The 15,434-nt window shown below is 39.8% G+C and overlaps 2 non-coding genes across 2 annotated transcripts; one reads left to right on the forward strand and one right to left on the reverse strand.

Annotated features, from left to right (window-relative positions):
* Nucleotides 1-1,081: 1,081 nt before the first annotated feature.
* On the forward strand, nucleotides 1,082-1,291 carry LOC124963767 (small nucleolar RNA U3). Its single transcript, XR_007104805.1, has one exon. It is a non-coding gene; the product is annotated as a small nucleolar RNA U3 (small nucleolar RNA).
* Nucleotides 1,292-13,834: 12,543 nt separating this feature from the next.
* LOC124963765 (small nucleolar RNA U3) lies at nucleotides 13,835-14,043 on the reverse strand. The gene has a single exon (XR_007104803.1). It is a non-coding gene; the product is annotated as a small nucleolar RNA U3 (small nucleolar RNA).
* Between the last annotated feature and the right edge of the window lie 1,391 nt (nucleotides 14,044-15,434).

Here is a 15,434-nt window from a genome sequence, read left to right on the forward strand (position 1 = left end):
TGGAATCCCATTGCCCTTTGATCTACCTTTGTCTCCCAAGAACTCTGTTCAGAGAGCTTTCCAATGCTCTGGGACTTGGTCACTGGGAGGTTGTGATTATTCCTTTCCTAGATCTTCCTAACCCTAAAGACTTCAGCACTAGACTTCCTCTCAAACCCTCCCCACCCCAGGGAACTTAGAATATGATTTTAATCACAAAGGCACCCCCTTGATGTAATGTTTCCCTTCAGGGTATCTAACACACTCTCTTGGTGAGTGCTGACTTTAACCAGAGACCAGCAGCTGGGGCTCAGGCAAGTGTGTGTGTGTGTGTGTGTGTGTGTGTGTTGGGGGGACATTAGGAAGAAAAGAAAAGAAAATACACAAGAAGAAAAAACATTAATTAGTGCCTCAAAATAGTATTCTAATAGTTGGGTTTATTTTAAAAACACAACTCAGTCCAAAAATAGGTATGTTTGTGTGTATTTCCTTGGAAGGGAGCCTTGTGTCTAGCCCAGATCACTCCACTGTATCCCAAACTCATACCAATTCACCATCTCTACATAAATAAGAAACACAACAAAACAAAATTTTTGTCGTTTTGAGCATTAAATCTCTGTTGACACTGAATCCTGTCACAAAAGTATTAGAAATAACCCCCAAACTGCTTGTGAACAAAGTGTTCCTTACTCCAGTGGAACAACACCAACTTTCTGATACCTGCACCTCAGAAAGCAGCCCTCTACCAACTGGGACTCTGGGTGGAGTGAGGTGAGAGCTGAAGAACAAGGAGTTGCTCCCTGCCAGGGCTGGGGAGTTATCAGCTGGGTGATAATGGCTTCAGATGGTAGTTGGGGGAGGGGCTACTATGCTACAGGAAATTTGTGACTTTTCTTCAGAAATAATACTTAATGAAGTCCAGTGTTTTGTTAAGTCTGTGGAATGTAGTTACAATATATGTTTACATATAAATATAAAAAATATGTATAAATATTATGTAAGTATATCTTAAGGTCAGTGGTAATGGGAATGCAAGAGACACCTCCACCAACAAAATAAAAATAAACTTCTTAGTCCCAACGGAAGTCAATGGCAGGCACTCAAGACTATCTTTTGAGAGGTCACTTCTGTAGTATGTTTTTACAGAGTGTTCCTCAACTTGGGAAATAGCAATGAGCCGCAGAACGTCCTCCTGAGCAGAAAGTTTGTGGGTGGTGCCACCTACTGGCTTCTGCTTGCTACTGCATATTTCTCTTTTCCTCCTTTGGGAAGAATTAAGAGGGAAAGTAAAAAGCAGAGCTCTTCTTTCTGAAATAATTGCTCATGTTTTTTCGTCCTCTTGTGGTTTGCTCCCTGCACTTCAGCAAAGGGAAGTATCTAGCAGCTTCCTTTACTGAAATTTTCTTATATCAATATTAATGGCTTATTTCATATCAAAATTCTCAAAAAAGTACATTGAAGTTTTAACTCCTTTGTGGCTGTCCACCCTTTACCAAAAACTTCCTTTCTCAAGCCAGTCAGTTCTTTTTTTCTCCGCTTATTTTTTATATAACAGTATACGAGGACAGTTATTTTTGAACCTGTTATCTTCCCTCTGAATGTCCACGTTTGCATATAGTTATTTTTTTCTGCTGTGCAATTATTTTTTTGTTTTTTTTCTTGTGTAGTATCTTTCTTAAGATATGAATAAACCATAGCATATTTAATTCTTGACCTGTCATAGTATATTAACTATCATGTTCCTTTCTATATTAAGCAATGTTTGCAATGAACAGTCTCCATGTTTTTACATGTGTGAGTTTTCCTTGGGGGTAGATAAGGTGTGGAATTACCACGTCAAAGAGTATCCCTACTTTAAGTTCTAAGCTACAGTCAAATTTACCATTGATATTTTATACCCTGTTTACAGTGTGTGAACTAAATACTTTGTCCCTACTCCCACACTCTCTCCTGTTTCAATATGAAAAGAAGAAATAATGTCTTATTACTATTTTAATTTTAATTCCCTTGATCTAACTTGATTGATTTTTGTTTTGGTGTTGTGACTCAGATTTGATGAAATTGCTTTCATGTTTCATAGTCATATTATTTTCTTGTGCAAAAGATTATTAATATGCTTTAAAAAGTTCAATATTGAATTATCCATGTTTTTCTTTTCCATGTGGAATTCTTTGTATATTCTGGATATTGATCTTTAGTTGGATCTTTTAGTCTAGTCTTTAATTTTATTTGTGGTATTTTGTGTCATCAGAAGTTATTAATAGCAATAAAATCAACTTCATTGATTTTTTTTACTTCCACGGTTTTATTACTTTTTTTCCTTTCTTTGGTACTGGGACTCAAACCCAAGGGCACTCTAAAACTGAGCTATATCCCAGAGTCATTTTTATTTATTTATTTTGAGGCAGGGTCTCACTAAGTTGCTGAAGCTGGCCTTGAACTCACAGTCCTCCTGCCCCAGTTTCCCAAGTCACAAGGACCAGAGGCATGTGTCACCATGCCCAGTTTCATTTATGCTTTAAGAGGACTTTACATATCATTTACATTTTCTGTTATGCCTTTATAATTCTTACATTAGGTTTTGATCATTAGAAATCTATTTCTATAAATGGTCTAAGAATATATCTCAACCTTTTCCCACATGTTCAGAACATTTGTATAATAGTATATTTTCAAGTTAATTTGAATAATCACTCATTTCTTTAATGTTTGTTATTTTTAAAATTTAAATTTGTTTTTAAGCTAATACATAAAAACATAAAAATTGCACATATTTATGGGGTCCATAAGATGTTTCAATACATTGTGTAATGTTTAAATTGGGTTAAACACATCTATTTGCTCAAACATTTTTCTTCTCTTTATGGTAAAACCATTGCAAATCCTTTTTTCTAGCTCTTTGAAATATACAGTACATTATCATTGTCATTATCTACAGTTACCCTACGTGCCAGAATTTCTTATTTCTATCTAAGTATAACATAGTACCACTGGTCCACCTTTCCCCATTCCCCCTCCTACCATCCCTGGCCTCTAGAAACTACCATTTTACTCTCAATTTCTATGAGATCCTCTCTTTTCGATTTCACATGTGAGCAAGACTGTGTGTTACTTTTCTTTTTTTGCTTGTCTTATTTCACTTACTGATCTCCAGTTTCATTCGTGTCACAAATTTCAGAATTTCATTCTTTTTATGGTTGAATAGTATTTCACTGAGAACCGCATTTTTTAAAATATCAACTGATGGACACTCTTATGGTTTAGATATTAAGTGTTCCCCAAAAGTTCATGGGTGGGACAATGCAAGAAAGTTTGGAGGTGAAATGATTGATTGGGTTGTAGGATTCTTCATCTAATTAGTTAGTCCCTGATAGAGATTGACTGGGTGTTAACTGTAGGCAGGTAGGATGTAACTGAAGGAGGTGGTCCCTAAGGTCGTGACTTTGGGGTATATATTTTGTTTTGTGTGAGTAGAGCTCTCTCCGCTTCTTGGTGGTCATGTCCTGGCCTGCTTTCTTCTACCACATCTTTCTGCCATGATGTTCAGCCTCATCTAGAGCCCCAAGGAATGGAGCTGGCTGTCTATGAAATGAGACCTCTGAAATTGTGGGCCCCCAAATAAACTTTTCTTCCTCTAAAATTGGAACTTACATTTCCACAAACAATGCACAAGTGATCCCTTATCTCCACATCCTCAGCAGCACTTGCTATGTTTTATATTTTATTTATTTTATTTTATTTTATTTTATTTTATTGAGACAGAGTATTGCTGATTTGCTTAGGTCCTCGATAAATTGCTGAAGTTGGCTTTGAACTTGTGATCCTCCTGCCTCCGCCTCCTGAGTTGCTGGGATTACAGGAATTGTCCATCATGCCCAGCTGCTACTGAATTTTGGAGTTCCTTATATGTTCTGAATATCAACCCCTTGGTCAGATTTACATTTTCTCCCATTCACTAGGTTATCTTTGCATTCTGTTGTTTCCTTTGCTGTGCATACTTTTCAGTTTGATGTAATCCCATTTGACTATTTTCACTTTTGTTTTCTATATTTTTGGGGTCTTGTCCAAAAATAAATTCTTTCCCATTCCAGTGTCCTAAGGTGTTTCCTCTATCTTCTAGTAGCTTCACAGTTTCGGGTCTTGCATTTAAAACTTTGATCTATGCTTTGGTTTGGGTATGCAATGCACCCCCCAAAGCTCTTATGTTAGTACAAGCATATTCAGAGGTGAAATGATTAAATTACAAGAAACTGTAACCTAATCAGTCCATTCTTGTTTGAATGAACTAACTGGGTGGTAACTGTAGGTAGGTGGGGTGTGACTGGAAGAGTTGGGTCACTGGGGGGTCCAGCCATGAAAAAATTCATCTTCTCTGCAGCCACTTCCTCTTGCTCTTTTTGTTTTCTGACCACCAAGAGGTAGGTTCCTCTGCCTTGGCCTTTGGTCATGATGTTCTGCCTCACCATGGACCCAGAGCAATGCAATCAGCTGAGACCTCTGAAACCATGAGCTCTCAAATAAACTTCTCCTCTAAATTGTTCTTGTCAGGTATTTTGGTCACAGATATGAAAAACTAACTAAAACAATCCATTTTGAGAAAATTTTGTAAATGGTGAGAGATAGGGATTTAAGTTTATTCTGTGTATAGATATCCAACTTTCCCAGCCCCATTTATTGAAGACTGTCCTTTCTCCACTATGTGTTCTTAGTACTTTGTCAAAAATCAGTTGGCTGTAGATATGTGGGTCTATTTTTCTTCACAAGTTTTCATTTTGCTCTGTGCTTCTATAAACATTGTTTGGATCAAGTATTACTTTTTAAGTGATCCTATGAGACCAGTAACAATGTCTCCAACTATAGCTTGCCCATATATTCCATGGAATTCTTTCAGATTTTCGTTATTTCATCTTGTTTTCAGATTCCTTGTGTCTTCAGCACCCTGTCAAAATCAGCCTGCAGAGGTGTGGTGGCAATGTCGAGTGCTGTTGTTCTCTTGGTGTTCCTAGTCACTTTTTCTTTTTCTTTTATATTAAAAGTCTAAATATTTAAGGGTATTCGTCTCTTAATTTGGAGATGAAAGTTTGGGAGAAATTGCTATTTCTATATTTGGAGCTTGTAAATGGCATCTGTTTCCTAGGGATATTGTGTAGAATGAAAAGAGGAAAACAAGAAACCAAAAGGACGAGGCCAGACCTGGGGGAGAGATGGGATGTCTGATGTGTCAAAGTTCCCAGGGGGACCTATGTTCCTGCCAGAGGAGGGTGTAAGATCCCCATCAAGGGAGCAAGCTCCTGCCTCCAGATTTGGCTCAGATCACCTGCAGTGGTTCTGGTGGCTCCACGTTGCCCCTTGACATCATGGTTCTATGACCAGAACTGAGCCTCTTTCCAGCATCACACAGGGAAGAGAGGTTGGTTCTCACAACTAGAGGGCACTATTGGCATCTTATGTGAAGGATATGGGAAAAGGAGGAACAACCCCCAGGGGGAAAGGAGGACAGTGGGTCCCAGAGGGAGAGGGAAAACAATGAACTTTGGACTTTCACCATTTCCTAGCAACAATGAGCTTTGAACTTTCACAACTGCTTCCCCTGACTTGGGCTTTGAACTAGCACAGCTGTTCCCCCGTGACTACCCAACTGACACATTTGGCTATGATTAAGTGTATATGATTAAGTCTCACTACACATTCTGCTGTGAAGATCAAGTCTCCTTAAATCCTATAAAAATCAGACCCCTCTTGTAACCAGTCACCATTTTCTCTTTTGAAAATGTTCCATTCTGCTGCTTAATAAATAAAACTTGCTGACCTGTTGAGGGCTGTTACCCGTTTCAGTTATTTTTGCTTTCATAATGTACGCTGGCCACAGATGCAAAAAAAGAAGAGAGAGAGAGAGATCGATCATATAATTTCAGAACTGTTTGATCTACCCCAAATGCCAATAACATCTCCTTTAAGAAACCCTAGAAAAAAGATTGGTAAGGAAGTGATTTCAAATCTTCTGGAGAAATGAGGAAGACTGAACTAGGGCAGAGGTGAAGGCCCAGAGGTGGGGCTGGGCTTAAGGAATGTAATGAAGAAGAATCAAGGGCACGTGGTGAGATGATGTAGCATGAGGAGAGGGCGGAGTTAGTGGAGGTTCCCAGGGTTAGGGCTTAGGCAACTGGGTGGCCATAGCACCCATCTCACCAAGACTGAAATACAGAAGCAGGTCTGTGTAGGTGAGATGATTACAGCAATTCAATTTCCAATATGGTGAAATTGAGGTCCCTATTGAGGAGACTGTGTTTTTAGAATACTCTACTGGTTTTAGAACATTCTAAACTGTTTTTAGAACATTCTCTACTGGTTTTAGAACATTCTCTTTCCTCTCTGAATCTCCCATTCAACATTTTCCTGTGTAAAGTCCAGGCTCCCTTTTTCCTCCTCCTGGCAGAACCTACTCTCTTTCCAGCTTCAAAACATGGAAGAAACCCATGATCTAAGACAAGTAGCTTGGTTGGATCATTCATGGACAGGTTTTTCAAAGAGGGTAGCATTTATAATGGATGAACATGATTAGACTCCTTTTGGTGCTCCCTGCTAAACATGTTTTTTCAAAATATCTTTGAAAAAAAACTATGCTCAGTTTTTCAAAATGCATTCTCTTACCACCTGCATCCAATTTTCCTGGGCACCTGTTTAAACTGCAAATTCTTATGCTTACTCCAGACCTATTCAATTCAATTTCTGAGAGTGAGGTTAGGAATCTCCAGGTTAAACAAACACCCAAGTTGACTCTTAAGTACATGAGATTTGAGAACCACTGTTATAGACTGAGAGTTTCAATAATAAAAATATTAACATCTGGTCTTATTTAATTCAGGCTCAAAGTATCTGAGTTGCACAGTGTTTCTTTTCTCTTTCTTTCCTCTCCTCTCCTCTCCCCTCTCTTTGTTCAAATGTAATCTCAGGCAGATGCTCAAGCTATGCTCAAGCTATGAAACGGAGCTGCTCTGTTGGGAGGGAAGCAGTACTGGTTGGTATTCCACCTGCTGATTTCCACCTTTTGCAAACTTTCTCTCTTCTTTGCCCTGAAAAACACAAATCTGGAAACTGGAAAGACCAGTTTGAATCACTCATCTAGTTGAATGAAAGTGACCTTGAACAAGTTGTTAAACTTGGTGTTCTTCCTGTGGTTGGGAACAATGCTATCTAACACAGAGAGTCCCGTGAGCATGGTCTTGACCTGGACATGCTCCCTGGTTGGCTGGGTGCTCAGGCCCATCAGACTGGGACCCTCATCTTCTGACTCCCCAGGGAAAGAAAGGGCAGGGAACAGCCTTAATTGATTGCCGTTTAGTAATATTTATGCCACTTCAAAGGGTTATCACTACATAATTCTGTCCCTACGATCACCAGCTTTGAGGCTAAGAGCATATGACTGGGCTGGGAAGAACTGAACGGCTGTCACACTGGAGACTGTTGTCTTTTTCCATTGCATAAGTGAGAGGCAGAGAACACAGGTCATGGTTTAATCTTGTTTAGTTAATTGTTCAATCTGGATTTTTTTTTTCTTTTTAAAAGATTATCAGGGTTGGGATGTGGTTCAGTGGTAGAGAACTTATCTAGCAAGTGTGAAGCCCTGGATTCCATCCCCAGCACCACACAGAAAGAGAGAGAGAGAGAGAGAGAGAGAGAGAGAGAGAGAGAGAGATTTAATGATTTTTTTGTGAAACTTTGTTTAACTCATTTTCTATTAAATTTTTAAAAACATAAGTACCTCTTTGCTCACAATTTCTAGCATATAAATATATCAGTTTTCTTTCAAGTACTCTGTACAGATTAAGCAATTATTTTTCCTGTAGACTTAATTTTGAATGGCAATATGATGTTTTGTTTAGCTTCTTTTTTGTCATTTGTTTGCTTGTAATGGACATTGAACTCCGGGGCACTCGGCCACTGAACTACATCCAGCACTGAACTACATCCCCCACCCTTTTTATATAGAGACAGGTTCTCACTAATTTGCTGAAGCTGGCCTCAAATGTGTGATCCTTCTGCCTTGGCTTCCCAAATCACTGGAATTACAAGGTTTTTATTTTTTTAATGCACACATAAATTTTATAACATAAGTAACTCTATCATAGTAAACACTGGTTTGTTTCTATACAACATTCTGGTGTTCATATAAAAAACACTTGTCTGAGGGAAAGAGGTATGTCCACTCATTGCCTAGCAGAGTTCCCAGACTAGTAGCAACTTAGTATGTATTCAGCAAACTGAATGCAGAACGTTTTGATAATGAGTACAAACTGAAACAATATAAGAATATCAAAACACAATTTGGTGAAGAATTAAGAATACATATGTAACAATATAATGAGAACTGAAACACAATACAGTTTGAGAGGGAGTTTTCTCAGCTCAAAATTAGAGGTGCATGTACCACTGTGGAGGTCAATTATGATTCTAACCTGTTTTTTGAGTCTTGCTCAGAATAGAACACAGGGGAAGAGGAAAAGTTTTGGAAGCAGACAATCTTTAAAAGGCTCTGTATATTCATTCCAAGTTTTCTGAGGCATCTCCATACTGCTTTCTATAATGGTTGGAGCAACCATTTGACCCAGCTATCCCACTCCTTGGTTTATACCCAAAGGACTTAAAATTGGCATACTACAGTGACAGAGCCACATCAATGTCTACAGCAGCTCAACAATAGCTAAAGTATGGAACCAACCTAGGTGTCCTTCATCAGATGAATGGATAAAGAAAATGTGATATATATATATATATATATATATATATTCATATACATATATATATATATGAATGATAGAATATTACTTAGCCTTAAAAAGAATGAAATTATGACATTTGGTGGTAAATGGATGAAACTGGAGAATATCATGCTAAGCAAAATAAGCCAAACCCAAAAGACCAAAGGCCAAATGTTTTCTCTGATGTGTGGATGCTAATACACATTGGGTGGGGGGTGCCAGGGAAGAATAGAGTTACTTTAGATTAGGTAAAGAGCAGTGAAGGGAAGGGAAGGGATGGGAGTAGGAAGGATAGTAGCATGAAGCAAACATTATTACACCACATACATATATGACTGCATGACCCATGTGATCCTACAATATGTACAATGAGAAAAATGAGAAATTATACTCCATTTATGTATGATTTATCAAAATGCATAAATGCATTCTACTGTCATGTATAACTAAATAGAACAAAATTTAAAAAGACTATATTCAGAAAATACACTCTCTTTAAGACACTTGAAAGATAGTCCTTGAGAATTTGGGGGATGGAGGATGGGCTGCTCAGTTACCCCCAACTCAAGGAGTAATCCCAATCCCAAGTAGTGAGGCCAAAAGTGCATGCTGTGCTTCAGCTGTCCTAACATGGCTAAGTCACAGTTTCACAAATATCACCTGAACTTCAAATGTGAGTCTAACAGTTGTTCATAAACCTGGCTCAACTCTGGATCCAGTGAGTAGGACTAAATTAACCACTTTTAGTTTTGGGGCAACGTAAGTAGAAAGTAGATCCAATCTGGATGTTTTCAAAGCACACTCAGTCTCTTCCTAAAAAATTGCTTTTTCCATCCCCAATCTCAGCAGATAATGCCACCACATTCACCAAATTCTCAGGAAGGAATCCAGGGACTTCTCTCACAACCTGTCCATCACCAGGGTTTGTTGATTCTTGACCTCAATTCCCACTTCAACTGCCACTTGTCACCCCGAGGCACGTGTGTCCAGAGCACTGTCACATCTTGCTGGGATTCCAGCCCTCCATCGTAGATCAGCTCCCTGAAATGCAGCTCCAGGTCATTCTCTACCTTGTAGTGACAGGGAACTTTCTGAGGTGCAAGTCTATTCTTGTCATTCTTTCAGAAAAAAAAAGAAAATCTCTGAACACTCATCAGTGCTCTAATCCCTTCATGTTCTGCAATCAGCCCACTTCCCACCCTTGTTTTCTGCTTAGGTAAAATGGAAATGAAAAAGACAAGTCCAATTTCTGATTTCAGAAATAGTCTAATGGAGGAGGCTAATGAAAACCATTGAAAGAGTGTCAACTCTTTAAATGTTGTGCAAATGAGAAAAGAATTAACTGAGGACTCCATTAGGGAGGATGGTCAGTGAGTTTTGTTTGCTATTTCCTGAGACTGAGAACCAGGAAGAGGAACAATCTAAGCAAGATTATAAAGATCTGTTTTTGAAAAAAATAAAAAGATTTGTTTGGATAATATTTGTAACACATTTTAAAAGTATTTTCTGCTGGTTTAAATAGGTGTACATTGTTCAAAAAACTAACCAGAGAGCTCATTGTCCAATACGGTGAAAACTGGAAATGCCAAACAATGAACACAGTATTCTCTATTTTGAAGGGTGGGCTATCATTCTTTAATCTTTTAATCCTAATCCAATTTGCTCCATTATATGTGTATCTTTAAGTCTTAGTTAAGTCTGCTTTCTTCTGGACAACTTGCCCAGCTGCAGCTAGTCTGGGCAAAATGCATACCCATGTACCACAGCAGCTCAGAGTGTGCACATCCAATCCCGTATCCATCATTCTGTATTATAAAGGTTTCTTGAGAGTAAATTATTTCTATTCCCACCACCCGCCACCCCAGGGATCAGGGATTGAAACCAGGGTGCTCTACCACTGAGCTACATCCTGAGGCCTTTTCATTTTGAGACAGGGTCTCATGTGTTGACCTGCCTAGCCTTGAACTTGCAACACTCCTGCCTCAGCCTCCCAAGTAGATGGACACACAGTCATCTTCCCATTGTATACCAGGATTTCCAAGATCTTAGAAAGAACAAGACCCAGAATTGTAAGTCCAATAGAACATCATTTATACTTTTTAAAAAACTCGATAAATTCTACATAATTCCATAAGCAAATAGTCTCTTTGTCGGACATCTCTCAACTTGGAAATAGGAATGCTCTTCTCTCAGGTACTCCCATGACCTGCTATCTTATGTCACTTAGTTTTCTGCTGAAACTAAACACTTGTCTCTTGCTCTTCGGTGCCACTATTCCCATCACCATTTTATACCTATTATCTGTGTCCCCAAAACAGTGCAAGCTCAATGAGGGCAGGGGATTTTATGTTGCTTACTACTACATCTTGTGCCTATAACAATTCTTAGAACACAGGAGGTGATAGGAGGTACTCAACAATTATTATTTTGTTTTGAATTTTTTTCCCCTGGGGATTTAACCAAGGTGCTCTTTACCACTAAGCCACATTCCCAGACCTTTTTGTTAATGTTTATTTTGAGACAGTGTCTTGCTTAGTCCTTAGGGCTTCACTAAGTTGCTGAGGCTGTTTTTGAATTTGCAATCTTTCTGCCTCAGCCTCCAGAATTGCTGGGATTACAGGTATGCGCCACTGCACCCAGCAGTCCTATATATAATTTTAAAAGCATCCTCATCTGAGTACAGTGTGGGAAATTTTGAGTCTCCTTGAACTGGCTATAAAACTTCTTACTGCTTTCCTTACTCACTAATGAGCAGAATGAAACCTCTGACGTGTGCTCTTTTTATATCTGTGAGTCATGATTTTACCTTTTGAAAATAATTGTCCTTTAACACTACTAACTTAATAGAAAAATGTCAACAGATAGCAGAGAATACAATGGAGTTCTTCAGTTGAAGGAAACGCCTTGCATTTTCCTGATGAAGAGAATTTTCCATCATCTGACCTACGAGAAAGAAAAATATCCTACAAACACCCGCTTCAAATGCAAAGATCAACAAGGTATCCAAATGCTGCTGAGAATTAGTTCTTGCCCTTTAATGAACATATTACTGCTCCACAATCAATCACAAGTTGACCTCTTACAGTCCATAATCCCTCTTCAGCAGAACTTTCTGTTTGCAGCTATGGATATATGCATTGAGAACAAGAGTTAGGGGAAGACACTGAATTAATTTGTTAGTAAGAATTGTTGGTAAGAATCTCCTAGAAACTCTTGCCAGAGACACTGACATTCAATTTCTTTCATGTTCTTCTAATCTATAGATAAATTATGCATATGTATATATATGTTATCTCTCTCTCTCATCTATTTGTATCTATTCTTTCTTTTCTTTCTTTTTTTTTTTTTTGGTAGCAGGATTGAACCCAGGAACAGTTAACCACTGAGCCACATCCCCAGCTCTTTTTGGTATTTATATTAATACACAGTCTCACTGAATTGTTTAGGGCCTCATTAAATTGCTGAAGCTGACTTTGAACTCAACATCCTCCTGCCTCAGCCTCCTGAGCTGCTGGGACTACAGGCATGTGCCACCAGGCCTGGCTTCTATCTATTCTTATAAAGAAAGGTAGCATGTAGTAAACGAAGCCTGGTACCTTTCCTTTTGCAATGCTATCCCTTGGAGACAATGCATAGAAGTGGACTTATTGGGCTCATTTAAGGATTCCATAATATTCAGTTGCATAATATTGTAAAGTGGTTTGTTTAACTGGTCCACAAGGATGGGTTTTTGTTTTCCTATCTTCTGTTCTACAGTGTTTTGTATATATATTGATTTTTAAAAATTCCTAAAACAGGAAATGTCTCCAGGGAAGAAGGGAATGTTAATTCTTTTGATCAATACTGACACATCTCTTTGAAGAGAACATGGCAATCAAGGAGTTGCTGGGGGCCACTCACTCATACAGAGAGAACCTGTTGTAGGTAGTACAGTTTGCTGAGGGTCCTTAATTGCCTTGCTTCTAGGATCTGCAAAAATCAAGCTCAGGCCCTGCTCTCCGGGATACTTCGAGCCAATACCTGTGTGTGACAATGGTACAGTGATGGGTTACTCTTGTCCAGTGCTGGATCCCTGACAGACACTCTTGACCCTGGGGTTTTCCATCAGCCTAGTCAAGATTCTCTGCTCTTCCTATGCAATCTTCTTTCCTCTCCTATCCTATGGGACCTATATTGCATTCTGAAGGTTCTCTCCCATCTCTCCCTAACCTTTTTATCTTTTTCATAAATTGTGCCCCCCAAATCTCTTGCATTTCTAATTCAGTCATGGTGTCTGCTTCCTTGAAAACCTGAGTTGACATACACGCTCTAGTAATTTTCCTAACTTCCAACAGTCACTATCAACACAGGTGATTTTACAAATGAATTGTCTAGGCTTTTAATTTCTTTATTATTTTGAGATGGGGTCTCCTTCCATTGCCCAGGCTGGCTTTGAACTAATTGCCTCAACCTTCTGAGGGCGGGGACTATAGACATACATCACTGTGCCCAGGCTGTCTCTATATTTTTTGTCAGAGCAGTTTGCAAGAGCTTTATTTTGATTCCTACTCCTTTATCAGCTGATTCTCCTCGATTCTTAGGAAGTTCCTGGAGAAACCCAAGAGTAAACATACGCAGAAATATTAAGAGTCATTTTGATTCCCACCCCGCCCCTTGCACTTTGCCCATCTCTCCTACCTGGAGCCCACTGTCTGCGCTGGTTCAGGGTAGAGGGTAGAGGTTTCCTTTCTGTTGTGTCCCTGGCCAATCTCCTTAATCATCTCATCTCCCCACCCTAAGGCATCTATGTTCTGCCATGTGATCTAAACCCCTTGGGCCTCACCTCTGCTTATAACTTTCCTGGGCAGCTTCCCCTGTCTACCTTCCTATAAACTCTAAATCCGTGGGCATCGCCTGCTGTCCCTTCATGCATGATGACCTTTCATGTACTCCTTTCCCCAACCTTGAAATTTCTGTTCAAGAAATACTAAATCTCTCGAGGTTTTCAGATTGTGTCATACAGAGGATAAAATAAGGATTTGCCTCTGTTAACAAATTTCAAAGAGAAATATGTTTCCCTTTTTAATTTAATGAAGTAAATCGGAAATATTTAAGAAACTGCTCTGCCTGTGTTCTCTCTCTTTTTCCCAAAAGAAAGGAAACCCAATTATGGAGGAGAAGAGGCAGCTGCCACCAGGCAACACCACAGGCCAACCTGTGCTCAGGAGGAAACACTGTGCTCATCTTCAAGGTTACCAGGAGCTTCCACACTCAGAACACTTCAGCAGTAACAGATTATAGAAATGATCCCTGAAAATACAGTCTTGGCCTGAAATCAACTCATGTTGATGCAGAAAAACATACACACTTTGTTGAAGATAAGCTGTTTTTCACAACTTGAAATTGGGGGAAACTTAAAACTTATTATCTTTCAACTGACAATATTAATGCTTCTCATTCATAGAAAGAGAAATGGAAAAGGAGCATCCAGTGTGTTGCCTTGGCACTGGGAAGTGCCTTCAGGCCAAGACCTGGAAAGGAAAGGAATGATAAACTCTGAATTAATCACTGTCCTTAAAAAGCCCCAAACTGAGAGGCCTGGGACAGCCCCAAGCTGTCAGGGAGATGTGGAGGGATCCCAAGGCACATTGTTATTACCTCATTTTACTGTTGACTTCCAGTATAACAACACGAGGAGCTCACTGACACAGTCCTCAATGAGACTAGTGAAAACTTTTATGTGTATTTATATATATCTACATATCTCCATTTAGGGCCTCTGAAAATGGCCTCGAGGACAAAGAACAAATAAAGAGCTGTCCAAGAACATCTATGAAAATCCATTGAGAAACATGAGGGTCTGTGGCATTGAAATCTAGGTAGCCCATTTCCTCTGCCCTCCCAACTTAGGCAGTGATTCCACTCTGGGCATCTATAACCAAGAGCACAGGTTCCCTTTCCCCTCAGCACCCAGAAGGAGGGCTTCCTCTCCAGGAGGAACAGGACCTCAGCATCTGATTCTGACCTCAGCTGTTGCTTAGACTAATTCCTGAGCAAGTGAGGTAGAGATATGGGGTTATCCTGCTTCTGCACAGTCTCATCTCATAGAATGGAAGCTCAGTTTATGTGCAGCTCACTGAGAATACTGGGGCCCTGCTCACTCTTGCCCTGGCTTTGTGGGACAGTGGTTCCATACCAGGAGAGGGAGCAAGGCAAGAAGGCCTGAGGCTACACCCTCCTTCCAAAGAGCACATAACTCCAATAGGGTTTCACTCAGAAAGAGCTCACCACTGTCCTCACTCTGGGATCCACAGGTGTCTCAGAGATCTGCCTCAGTAGAGAAATAAGCCATAAAACAACTTCTAATCTCTTCTCAAAGGAACTGACTTTGAACAGAGAATGTTAGGGCAGTCTGAGGCGGCTGGATGGGGTAGGGCATCAGGCAGCCTGCCTGCCGAAGAGCAACAGATCAGATGCAGACAGATTAACCCTAATGGTCTCTCACACTCGCCTGTCACTCAGTGGGCTCCCCAGTCTATCCCAAAAGGACATAGGTCCAGCAGGGTCTTGGACCAACTTCAGAAAGACGCATCCACCCCTGACCCTTCCCCCACCTACCCCAGAGTAGAAAAATGCTGCACCTGTTGTCCACAGCGCGACTTCCTGGGCTCCTTACCTTGGTGGACCAGTGAACCTCGCCAGAGAGCCTATCCCAAT

This window comes from Sciurus carolinensis, chromosome 13, assembly GCF_902686445.1.
Source record: "Sciurus carolinensis chromosome 13, mSciCar1.2, whole genome shotgun sequence".
NCBI lineage: Eukaryota > Metazoa > Chordata > Mammalia > Rodentia > Sciuridae > Sciurus > Sciurus carolinensis.